Source organism: Budorcas taxicolor, chromosome 1 (genome assembly GCF_023091745.1).
Source record: "Budorcas taxicolor isolate Tak-1 chromosome 1, Takin1.1, whole genome shotgun sequence".
Taxonomy (NCBI): domain Eukaryota; kingdom Metazoa; phylum Chordata; class Mammalia; order Artiodactyla; family Bovidae; genus Budorcas; species Budorcas taxicolor.
The window spans coordinates 108,953,986-108,966,753 of NC_068910.1; the positions used below are offsets into that span (position 1 = coordinate 108,953,986).

Genomic DNA, 12,768 nt, shown 5'->3' on the forward strand with positions numbered 1-12,768 from the left:
AACAATCAGGATAGTGCTGGTACCTACACAAAGTTTAGTGTGTGTGTTTGCACACATGTGGGTGGACAAGGGACACTCGGTCCCCAAGACTTACTAGAAAATTGCAGTTAAAGTCATTGAATTTTCAGAACCTTTATCAAATATACCCTGACCCTTTGTTCTATCTCACCCTCACCTCCCTGATTACAGGTTCACATGCATAAAATGAGTTCAACATCCGCCGCACTGCTTTTTATTTGACAGCACCTTGAACAGTCCTTAGTTCTGTTTTTATGTCTGTGATATAATGCAGTGCCATTTAAACTCGTTTGTAGAAAGTTTGGGGGGTGAACTGTTTTGATGGCAAGATGGCTGCATAACGCACAGTAAGTCTGTGCCGACTGGAGAACGCTCTTCACCAAGGGACAACCTTGAAAGTGATTCAGTGCCTTAAGTTTGAATGTGTTTAACATTTAGGGAGCAGACTGTCGGCTAGCTTTACATTTCCACTTGGATTTCACCCTCTCTCTGTGTGGATCCATAAAGCTATAACTTAGTTCCCTGAAAGGAGAATGGAAAGAGAAGTAGTAAGATTATGGGGTTCTCAGCAGAGCTGGTTGAGCCCTTAATATTAACTGTCTCATGGTAAATGTGATTCATCTATGAAAATACTGGCTATAAATAGATGTTAATAGTGCTCAGTTGCAGATCAGCCAGGTTGTACTTGCATGGCCACATTTGGGAAAAAAATCCTGTTGAGTATTTTATTTGGTTTCTCTTAAAATGAGAAAATAAAAGTTTGTTTCCTTTTATTGCCCTAGTCACCCACATTTGAAGACACTAAATTCAGCCAGCTACAGCAGAGCTATCTGATGGCTAAAAAAGACACATTGAAAACCAGATAACCTAATTTAGCAATGGCCCCCTTTATCTTTTTCTTCCATTTTGAGTAAAAGTCATTGAAACATTCCCTTAACGGTGTTTTTACTTGTAGGAAAGGCATGCATAGGGCTTCAGAGAGGGGAATAGAACTTGGGGATCTGTGATTCAGGTCCATATTCTTAAGAATCCTAACTCCTAAAAGAAATTCAGGATTACTTTCACATCAAATGTGAGGTTCAGAAGGCAGTGTAGTCATCTCATCCATCTTCCATAGTATCAGTCAATTCAGTCACTCAGCCGTGTCTGACTCTTTGCGACCCCATGAACTGTAGCACACCAGGCCTCTCTGTCCATCACCGACTCCTGGAGTCCACCCAGACCCATGTCCATTGAGTCAGTGATGCCATCCAGCCATCTCGTCCTCTGTTGTCTCCTTCTCCTCCTGCCCCCAGTCCCTCCCAGCATCAGGGTCTTTTCAAATGAGTCAGCTCTTTTCATCAGATGGCCAAAGTATTGCAGTTTCAGCTTCAGCATCTGTCCTTCCCATGAACACCCAGGACTGATCTCCTTTAGGATGGACTGGTTGGATCTCCTTGCAGTCCAAGGGACTCTCAAGAGTCTTCTCCAACACCACAGTTCAAAAGCATCAATTCTTCAGCGCTCAGCTTTCTTTATAGTCCAACACTCACATCCATACATGACCACAGGAAAAACCATAGCCTTGACTAGACGGACCTTTGTTGACAAAGTCAACATAGTATCAGGCACTAGGTATTTTCTATGCCCATCTACTCCATTGTTGCACATTGTCCTGTGCCCATCTATGCCATTGTTACACAGCTGTAAGTAAGGGCTTCCCTGGTGGCTCAGATGGTAAAGAATCTGCCTGCAATGCAGGAGACCCAGGTTTGATCCCTGGGTCGGGAAGATCCCCTGGAGAAGGAAATGGCAACCCACTCCAGTATTCTTGCTGGTGAGTCCCATGGACAGAGGAGCCTGGTGGGCTACAGTCCGTGGGGTCGTGAAGAGTCAGACACGACTGAGCGACTAACATACACAAGTGTCTGAAAGTGCTTCCTTGTGAGCTGAAATACAGCTCCCAGGATCTTTATTCATTTATCCTTCTCCTGCCTCCAGAGCTAAGTCAAGCAAGGCTACTTCTCTTGCCACATTGTGGCCCTTCAGTGGGAAGTAGTCTGTTCTTTTTTCCAGATGTAACACTCACCACATCTCACGTGTGGTTTAGTCTCCCTCATCCAACACACCATCTCACCATACATTTTGATTGCACCCTTAAGAATTACGCTTCATTGGGTTAGGTGTTTCTTAAAGAAATGCATAGAGTTGGGCATGATTTCCCAGATAATAAACACAACTAAACTAATGAAATAGTAAGAGTATATACTTAGGGAAGACCTCAGTCTTTTGATATTGGATCTCAGATAGATCTCTGATATTGGATCTCAGTATAGATCAAATAATTTTATAGTAGGCATTTAATGAAGACTTATTCCAGTTTTGCTTACAGATGTGTGCTTGTAATACCTTTCATGTGTACATTGCTCTTTATATCAGTAAATAGATAATTATTCACCCTGTTTTTCAAGATGAGTTTGAGGTTCAGAAAGCTTAAATAACTGGTTAATAAACCTTGAGCCAAAACTAAAAACTCAGGCATTCTGACACCCCTTTCTCTCCAGTCTCATGCTAGATATATCAACACTGTACTTTTTTATAAGCTCGAATATGTTCTTTGGTTGCTTTTCCACAAAGTGCTAGAGTCAGAGAAGCTGCTATGCTGTAGATACAGAACAGCCTGCCAATGGGGTCTAATAGAGCAGACTTACATCATGGCTTTTCTTAGCTGTGTGTTCTGAAGAAAGGACAAAAAGAAATATAAAAATCTCCAAGTATAAATAGTCGATTTATCCAAGTTTTCCATTACAAATCAGTGGCTCTTTAAATATTCTTTTCTCATTTAAGGTTGACACAGGGCTGGGAATGTTTTCCAGATCTTTGTGGAATAGAACAGAAGAAGAAAATTATTTTCATATAGTCCAAGTTAACTTTAAGTGCATTTTAAAATGCCACACTCCCAGCACTGGATCAGCGCTCTTGAAAATCATATGATTCTTTTAACAGTTTTCAAACTACATCACTTTTCATATTTCTTCCAAGTCTGCTCTCTGTTTTTTCTTAGAAGCATGGTGATATTGAGCCAGTCACTTAACCTTTCTGTTCTCTTTGAATTTTTGTCTCTTTGGCTCTTGGAACCAGTTTCTTCCAATCTCCCTCTTCTGAAACCCATTGGAAGTTAATGTGCCCTTGGTCAGGACCAGATCCAGCCCCAGAAGCCAGAACTCTTGCCTACAGCTCTGTTGCTGTTTCCATAGCAACACTACAAGTTCAACAGGCCAGCCCCTACTTCTTCTAGCCCTAGAAAGATATGAATCTTAAAAGATAAAAAATGCATCTTTGTAGAATCCAAAGTATCCCACAAATTTTTGTTGACTTTCTCGACCTCTTCCTCACCCATTAGTTGACAGTAAGTCACCCTGACTGCCTTTCAGCCTCCTCTTGGCTAGAACAACCTAGCATAATAAAGAGCTCAGAGATGAACGGGAGATTTGAGATCAAGAGTTTCCATCTATAGATTCCAAATGACATCTTTCCTTTTTCTTCTCTTATCTACTGACCTGTGACTGGAATAGACCAACAGTGTGTTACTAAAACAAATGTTGCAGCTGGTAAAGTCCTAGAGCAGTACTCGACCTTGTAGCCATTTTACTTCTCCTTTCCCACATCTACCGTTACTTAGTCTATCTTGCTGAACTGGGGAACAGGTCCCTGCTTGCCTCCCAGGCATTTGCATCTAGTCTGGCTCATGTACGCTTGATCTTATTAGGGAAAAAGAAAGAAACTCAATTTGTAAAACTCCGATTATTTGCCAGATTATATGACTCATGCTTTCTATTCTTTACATCTCTTTAAAAAAAAAAATCAAACACATGGACTTGGTATTATTCTCCTTATTTTAAAGATGAAAAAACTGAGACATTGAGAAATTCACAATTGAATAGAAATATAGGGTCAAGACTAAATACAGAATACCAATAAATGCTGTAAATAATGTCCAACGTACAAAGTGTGTTGGGAGCATTTGAGAGGAAATGTCTGACTGTGCCAAAGACTGGTGAGTGAAAGCACCTCAGAGATAAGTTGAGCCTTAGAGGATAAGAGTAGCTGGCTCATATGGACAGGTTGAAGGTGGATGAAGAACAGCGTGTGGCAAATATCAAGTTATTCCTTATGGCTGAAGTAAAGGAGAAGACCAGCAAGGAAGTTTGAATGTGTATTCTATGTATTAGATGTTAATAAAAAGTTATTGTTAATTTTGTTAGCTGTTGTTAGCTGTATTAAAGACATCGTATTTATGTGAGAGAATGTCCTTTCTATTTTTCTAGATACATAGCGAAGTATCCTACTGTGAAATGATATGATGTCCTTCTCATATGTCCACATATGAGAAGACTGCAGGCCTAGGGTTGCAGACTCTAACATCTATGGAGGACAGACAGGCCTCAGATAGGAGTGACTCATGCACTTTACTTTTAAATATTTCAGAAAAAATAAAGGCAGGGAGTAGAGGAAAAATAAGTTTGGCAAAATTTTAATGGTTGTTTAAGGGTGGGTGAGTACATGGTCTTTGTTATATTCTTTTTACTTTCTATAAATTTGGAAATGTTCATGACTAAAGATTTAAATAGACACACACAGAGACATAGTGTTGAATACATAAACTTTTAAGAAGTTTCAACAGGAGGGGAGCAAAAGGTACAAGGTAAAGAGAAAGAAGACACTAATCTGGGGGTGTCTGACAGAGACAGAGAAGCAGAAAGCTGAGTTGTGTCCCAGGAACCAAGAAAGAAAATGATTTCAAGGAGCAGAGAGCTGCTGTGACTTTTTTTTTTTTTTAACAACATTGCCACTGCTCAGAACAGTTTTGGAACTCTACTTTTGGAGTTTTCTGTTTTTTTGGACTATCTCTCAGCCATGGCAAAATCTGGTTCATTGAAGGTGAATGTGACTTCTTACCACAAGGAAAAGTTCCTTGGAGCCAAATCTAGTGAATGAAGTCAGGATTTGGGTCAGCTAATACTGTTTTTGGTCAAAGAACGAATTGTGACCTTAAAATAATGAGACTGGGTTTTGTATATGGTCTTTGAACCAGTTTTGAAAATGTTTCCAAAACCTGTCAGCCATGACGCATTATCAGAATAAGCTTCATATAGGAAAACTTTTGACAGAATGACACAGATGGATTTATAGCTTCGAGCTTTTGTTTTGTTTTGAATATTCCATCTACTTTAGTTATATGTCAGATCTTTGGTGTCCCAAAGCTTCTGGTGGTTTTCTAGAATCAGAAGCTTCCGGACAAGCAAAAATGTAGGAGACGACATGGTGAATGGCAGGGGCAGGAGTGCAGGCTCTGGAGCTGGCCAGCCAAGTGACAGTCCTGTCTCCATCCCTTCATGCTGTCCAGTTTGGGGCAAATTCCTTCACTTCTTCAGGACTCTATCTTTGCAGGGTTGTTGGGAGAGTTTGAGATAATACGTATAAAATGCTGTGCCCAGTGCTGCACATATGACAGGAACACGTGACTTATCTTGGTAGAGGCGTAGTGATACAATTTTATCTCTTGATTCATCAGACATACCTTTCCTCTTGGGACATCAAGTGAGATAAGAACATAACAAATGGATTTTTGCCTTTTAGCATCATGAGGAGAATATATTACTCAGCTTTACATCGCTGAAGGCAAGGGGAGTTCTTTTAGTCACTGCTATACCTGTATTTTCAGAAAGTGTGTTATTCGGTTCCTTGCCAAGATGGAGATTGGCAAGCTGAAGAAATTGGAAACTGGCCAAGAACCAGTGCCTGTTATTTAGCAGAGAGGTAATAGGGAACTATGATCCTGCCAATCTGGAGGGACTTAACATAAAGTGACTAGCTTCTTGGTCCAAACTGGCATAACTGTTCCAAACAAGATGACGAAGGCTGCTGATTCAAAGGGGTAGGCTCACCCAAGCTCTTATTGGTGTGCCTCTTCCACCAACCAAAACTTTTAAATCTTCTCTAATACCACAGCAACATATAACTTACTGTCTTCCTGGCTGGGCACTCTGCTAAAGCACTTTAAATATACTATTCCCTTTGATACTGGAAACAGCCTATCAGCAAATACTACTATTAACCTGTGCTTTATTGGAAGTTTAAATTGAAAGAGGTAAAGTCAGTCTGCCCCTAAGCCACAGAACACTACAGCAGGGCAGGAATTCCTGCTGGCTTTAGAACCCACCTAGTCTTTGCAAAGCTTGTGTTGCCTGAGTTCTTTCTCACTCAGAATAATGATCTGTGTAAAGGGGGAGGAGAAATCTCTTCAGTAATCATGGCATAAATTTGACTACACTGATAAACTAAAAAAGGGCCAGAGTCCTTTCACCAAAGACCTGCATGATGAAGCAGTAAGGGAAGAGAACATATCTCCAGGGAGTAAGAAAATTACCTACGCTAGGTCAGATCTCAGATTGGAGCCCAGTGTGAATCAAGTTCTTGCTCCTTCACAATTCTCCATTATTCAACTCAGAGCATCTGCCTACAATGCAGAAGACCTGGGTTCAATCCCTGGGTCGGGAAGATCTCCTGGAGAAGGAAATGGCAAGCCACTCCAGTATTCTTGCCTGGAAAATCCCATGGATGGAGGGGCCTGGTAGGCTACAGTCCATGGGGTCACAAAGAGTCAGACACAACTGAGTGACTTCACTTTCACTTTTCTGAGTATTAGCTTGGGAATTATGGAGCAGGAAGTCTGCTCTAGTCAGGAAGCATCAGGGAGCATCCAAAAGCATCCAGACAACCACATGCAGCAGGGTGGACACTGGGCCTAGATAGTGTGACCTGGCCTAGATCCTATGAGCTTGGGTCGGACTAATTATCAGTGTTCTTTTAACTGGTGTCAGGACTCTCCTTGTGTCCTCTAAGAAGGGTTCACCAAGCCCCTAGTCACATTAATCTTATGAAAGTATGCATTTCCAGCAGTTTTTAATTAGGGAGACCCCTTCCAAGTCCTGTTGAATAGATTTGGACCTCAGACATGGGACATGGGACTGGGATAGATTGATCTCGGAGGTACTACCCACTGTGTGTGGTTCCACATAACCCTTTGTTTGAAAGTGCCTAAGGCAGCCAAGAGTGTGTGTTGACCAAAGAGGGCGGCTTCTGCTAGGAGCTATAAGTAAATAAATGGATGTCAGAGCTTACAATTAAGGGGGGGAAGGATGGGGGAAGAGACAAAGAATCACTACCCTCCCTTGAGCATGTTGCTTTGGGTATTTTCGTAATGATTGTAAAGCATTAACACACAGACTAAACTAAGTTCTTTGTGTTCTTTGCAAGATGGAGAGCTTGCCAAGTCAGTTTCAGCATGCAAAGCCCAGACAATTATTCTTTTGGCATGTAGGGGCCACCCTTGTTTTTGCTGGGGGGTTGGAGGCAGATAGCCTATTGACACAGGAAGGTTTTATAAGGAAAAAGAAGGCAACTAAAACCCTGCATTTTTTAGAAAAGAAATTCCCTGTCACAGTTCTCAGCCCCTACCCTCTATGCTAAACCTCTGCCACAGAGCCAACAGAAGAAGCCCTTGGGCTCAGAAGTGCCACACACACTTCAAAGCCCACAGCATGTTACTCATTCATGGCTGTTTTCATTTCCTCCACTTAGCACTTCACCATGAAATTGTGTATTTCTTTGTGAGTGTGTGCATGAAGATGGTTGATAGCTGTATTTCCAGTGACAATCATCGGAAAGATAAAGTTCTTGAGATTCCTTATGTGGCATATGCTTTGCAGTAGTGATTCTCAGCCTATGAACCCAGAACCCCTAGGAACTTTCAAAGTTGTCTAAGGAGGCTTCCAGTCATCTTCCAAAAGCATTGTGAGAAACCAAGTGTGATGTGTCTCCAGAATGGAGGCTGCTGTGATTGAGAGCATACAAGCCATTTAAAGGTTTTCTGAATTTGTTGTAGGCTTTTGTGGTTATGTCTTTCTTCATTCTGTGGATAGGAAAAGCTACAACTACTGTCCATGGGGAATTAGGAAACTTTTTTTATTATGGAAAAGGAGTTATCCTGGAAAGGATGAGTAAAAAGCATCTGAACTTCTTTTTTGTAGCAGCTAAGCTAGAGGCTCCTGTTTTCTTGTTACTGAACCTTCTACTACTATGTTTCCTGATCCTACATGGTTTCACGTCTGGATCAGAACCCCTTGTTGGTTGCATTTGCAGCTGAGAAGTGGACTGAAGACATTTGATCTTTCAAGTTGTTGATCTTAAAAACTACAAATGAAGTTTGTTTTAGTATAATATGAGAATTCATGCATCTACTCTCTTCAGTGCAAGTTACCATATACAAAGTAATTACTTTCAGGTGAGAAATTATTGCAGTTTAACTTGGTGGTGGCTACATGCTGAGGACTGGATCCAGAGTATTCTTATTTTTAGACTTTAGTAGGGACTGCTTCTTCCAGTGTGTTGGCTATAGTTTTTAAAATGGAAGTTTGTTGGCGCTATAATATAAAGGACCAAATTGCCAAGCATAGCCCCTTTCTTCATCAGGGAGTTATAGCATTCGTTGCACAGGCGCTGACAAATGCCTGCCTTCTGCTCTGATTGATTTATTATCGTTGTATTTTTTTTCTTCTTCCTTTTCTGTCAGTATTTCCCTTTTCTAAATAAGGAGGAAAATGTCCTAATTAAAAAGCAGTATATATTAAGCACTGAAAATAGGGATGCAAACATAAAGAATAAAAAGATTCATCATTAATCCAGCCTTGCTCTTCATCTTGTAGTGTAATTTCTTCCGCACTTTCTTCTCTTCTGTATCTATTATAATGCGCATATTGTTTAGAGAATAGTATTCATTGTCATTTTTCCAAACCACAGTTTTTAATGGTTGTATTTCATTATGTGACGGCATCGTTATTAATAACTATTCTCCTCCTGCTGGATATTTAGTTTACCATCCTCTTTTGAGTCCTTCCTTCCTCCTTCCCTTCACTGTAGAAGCCTATATCCTATGGATCCAGAAAGGATCCAGAACTAACAAGGATCCTTGACCAGTGTCTGGACTTAATGAAACTGGCTGGAATCTGTAAAAACTGGCTTTGGCTCAGAAAAATCTCTGTGTTTTAAAGTCATGATTTTGGCTTCTGCAGAATTTAATCACAGCTCATAACTGTTATTCTATCTCCTCTCTGAATTCTTTCCCCTTTACCAAATTCAATATATGAAAAATATTTGGATACTTTTAAGAAGGTAAAAAAATATAGAAATCATTAGATACTGTTAGAGTAGACCACTCTACTGCCTTTTCAGGCCCTGAAAATTGAGAGTTTGAAAATAAAATAAGAATTGAAATAATGTATTCAAGTAATTCATCTTTAACAGTTGAAGGATATTTACTTTCACAAATGTTTTCTCTTAATGGAAGAGGCTACTATTTTATTCACAATTTACTTTGTTACATAGACTTGAATTCAAAAGATGAGAATCAGGCTTAGGGAGTATATTTCATAAAGAGTAGAAGCAAAGCTGATTAGAGACTGGTGGTGGTAAGAAAAGAAATACTTTTTTTCTTTTAAAACAACAGCATTCAATTTCTGATCTGTGGAGTGTGTCCTTGTTTTGATATTCCTTTGTTACCGAAAGACAGTACTTTGTGCATAAACCTGGTTACCAAGCAGTGTACCAAATATTCAGTTATTTCATGGCTTAGGATGTGCAGAGAAGGACCACACTGCTCTAGAAAAGAGTCTCAGAATCATAACACATAAATCATAAAACAGCATTGCAATGGGAAGAGCTGGGCAAGTAAGTGGGGAAGGGACACCGCTCTGACAAGCACTCATCCACTCCGTGAGCCTTCATTTTTCATAACTCTGTGGTTTTTGAAAATGTAGCCAGTTCTTTCAAGATGTGTCCAAAATATTTGTGCCATTTTTATTTCCTATGGCACTGTTATTAACTGAATGCCACCTGATAATATAAATTATGCTGAGTAAATTTCAAGGAAGGAAGATTTCCTAAATGTGAAAGATGGGCAAGGTATCCCACAAACTGAGCAAGTAGCCAGAGTGATTTTCATTAAGGATATAATTAACAGAAAATTTTGCCATCGTAAGCTCCTGGTTCTAAAAATGCTAACGCTCAGCCTACCAAGAAACCTTAGGCTGTTTCCCCAAATTCTGTTTTGGCATAATGGTACTATTCAGTCTATTCATTTTTAATAAAATAACTTTAAATAAAACCTTGATAATTGACAGCTGGCTTCTTGTTGAAATACTTAAATATGCTTTCAGTTTTTGTCCTTGACCTTTGTCTGGATGCTCAGCTATACAGCACGGTTCAAGTCTTCATTTGGGGAAGCCAGAAATCCATGACTGTTCATGCTTCCATCTATAATACCACCTTAAATAAGCCACTTCATTCTCTGTGCCCGTCATCAGTTGAAAGAATGAAAAACAATCCAATAGCCACCTTGGGCTCCTTTTCAGAGCACTGACTTGGCTACATTTCAAAGCACTTAATGTTTTCCTAAAAGGTACAAAGAACTGCATGGTGCTTACGTTAGCATTTGCTAATCAAAAGGTATAACATGCGTAAAAGATGGTTCGAGTTGCACAGCAAGACATCTGTAGTGGTTCTGTAGGCCATTTTATTCCTAAAGCATAATTTTTACTTTTTAGTTCTGCTGAGTTCTAAGAATCAGAGTAAGACTGATTTCATATGTAGAAATAATAATTTCCTTTGATAATGGTACCTTAAAGTCAATCACAGTGATTACCAGTGACATTCTTATCAGCTGCGTATGCAGATATTATTTTCTTTCTTTCCTGATAGTAAAGTCTATTTCTGATATATATTATGGGACAAAGAAACCAGGGTAAGTGGTAATAGAAGATACCAATAGGAAAGTAAAGGTGGAAAAAGTCTTCTCTGTAGTTATGGTACATGGCAGCATATGCACACGTTATGAAGTGGGGGAGGTGTCAGACTGAGTTTTGTTGTTGCTGTTTTTTAATTTATAAATACGTCCATAATAAGTCAATTCCATAACCAAAGATACATCTCAACCTTTGACTTTATGGTTTGTTTGTTTTTTACCTGCTTAGTAGAATTGGGGCTATGGTCATTTTAAGGTGTTAGTCATTTTCAGTCACGAGATTAGACAACAAAAGATGGTAAAGGTTACAAAGCACTATAAACCAACAAGGAAGCCATGTACTATAACTACAGATAAAACTTTTTCCACCTTTACTTCCTTATCTGTATCTTCTATTACCACTTACCCTGGTTTCTCTCATACTAAGTATTAGAAACCTTTGCATGCATGTCTGTGTGCTAAGTCACTTCAGCCATGTCCAACTGTGTGCAGCCCTGTGGACCGTAGCCCACCTGGCTTCTCTGTCCATGGGATTCTCTAGGCAAGAATACTGAGTGAGGTGTCATACCCTCCTCCAGGTGATCTTCCCAAGCCAGGGATTGCACCCGTGTCTTATGTCTCCTGCACTGGCAGGCAGGTTCTTTACCACTAGCACTATCTCGAAAGCCCTGTTAGAAACCTTTACATTATCTGACTTAATCCTCATAACAACTCTGGTGGACACCTGATTATTCTTATTTTTACAAATGGGGAATCTAGAAATCAGAAAAATTAAGTAGCTTGCCCAGGATCAAACAGTTACTAAGTGACTGAGCCATGTGCAGATGCCTTGTTCCCAGAATTTTTTTCTCTTTTTGGTATTACCTCCTATTTTCAGTCTCCTCTGGTGCCTTTCTTTGCCTTTCAGCTACAAAGTACTATTCATCAAACAGTATAATTGAAGTTTTAAAATTTGCTGTTCCCAGCAGACGCAGCCCATGGCTAGATGAATATTCCTACCCACTCACCTCCCCAATTAGAAAGAGTGATGGAGGTAGCCCACATAGTTCCCTTTATGTATTATTAATATATTCACAGAAAGCTCCTGAGTAAATTCTTGTTTTTGTTTTTCAACTTATCGTAATATTTTTCTGTTTTTTGAGGTATAGTTGATATATAGCATTGTATTAAAGATGTGCAAGTAAATTCTTTACTATCTTGTCCCCTCCCCCCTTTTTTATGCCCATTGAATATGATGAAGACAAGTGAATATTCAAAATAGAGTGTCTTTTGGCTCAGGATTTTAAAAAGAAGGAAGGGAGAAAGAAGTGGGAAAAGGAGAAAAACACTAGCTGGTCAGGAAAACAGAATGGCCCAAGGGAGAAAGACTGTCACCCAGGAATCACTAGGTTTAACCCGGGTTAACTCACAACTTGTTAATAGGACTTCCAAAGCCATGCTTGATCTGGCCTACAACTTCACCTCATTCTCCTCCCTTCTTCACTCTTTCTGCTCCGAATATGCTGGCCACTTAGTACACCTTTCTCCCCCCGCCTCCAGGCCCGCCCTGTGCTCTCCGCTTGGACGCCTTCCCTCTGTTCGGCACCCAGTTAGCTCTTCCATCTCAGCCCTCCACCTTCAGCTCTGGTGAGGGTTCCTGAGGAAGCCCTCCCTGACCTTTCTGACTAGGTCATGACCCTGTTAGACACTTCAGTGGCACTATGACCTCTTTCTTATACCAATTAAAATAGTAATTTTATATACATCTGTATTAGCTAGAGAATTTTGACCTCCCCAACTGAACTGTGAGTTCCATGAATACAGACATAGTATGTTTACTCGTCGTTCTGTCCCTGGCACTTTGCTCATAGTACGTACTCAGTTTCTTGAATGACTTACTGAATAACTGGATGTGTTTGTTTCCTCATCAA

The 12,768-nt window shown here is 40.1% G+C and overlaps 1 protein-coding gene across 3 annotated transcripts in view; it reads left to right on the plus strand.

Moving 5' to 3' along the window:
• The window catches only part of CMSS1 (cms1 ribosomal small subunit homolog), a 399,921-nt gene that overhangs the window by 137,186 nt on the left and 249,967 nt on the right, over positions 1-12,768 (plus strand). The window lies entirely within an intron of this gene.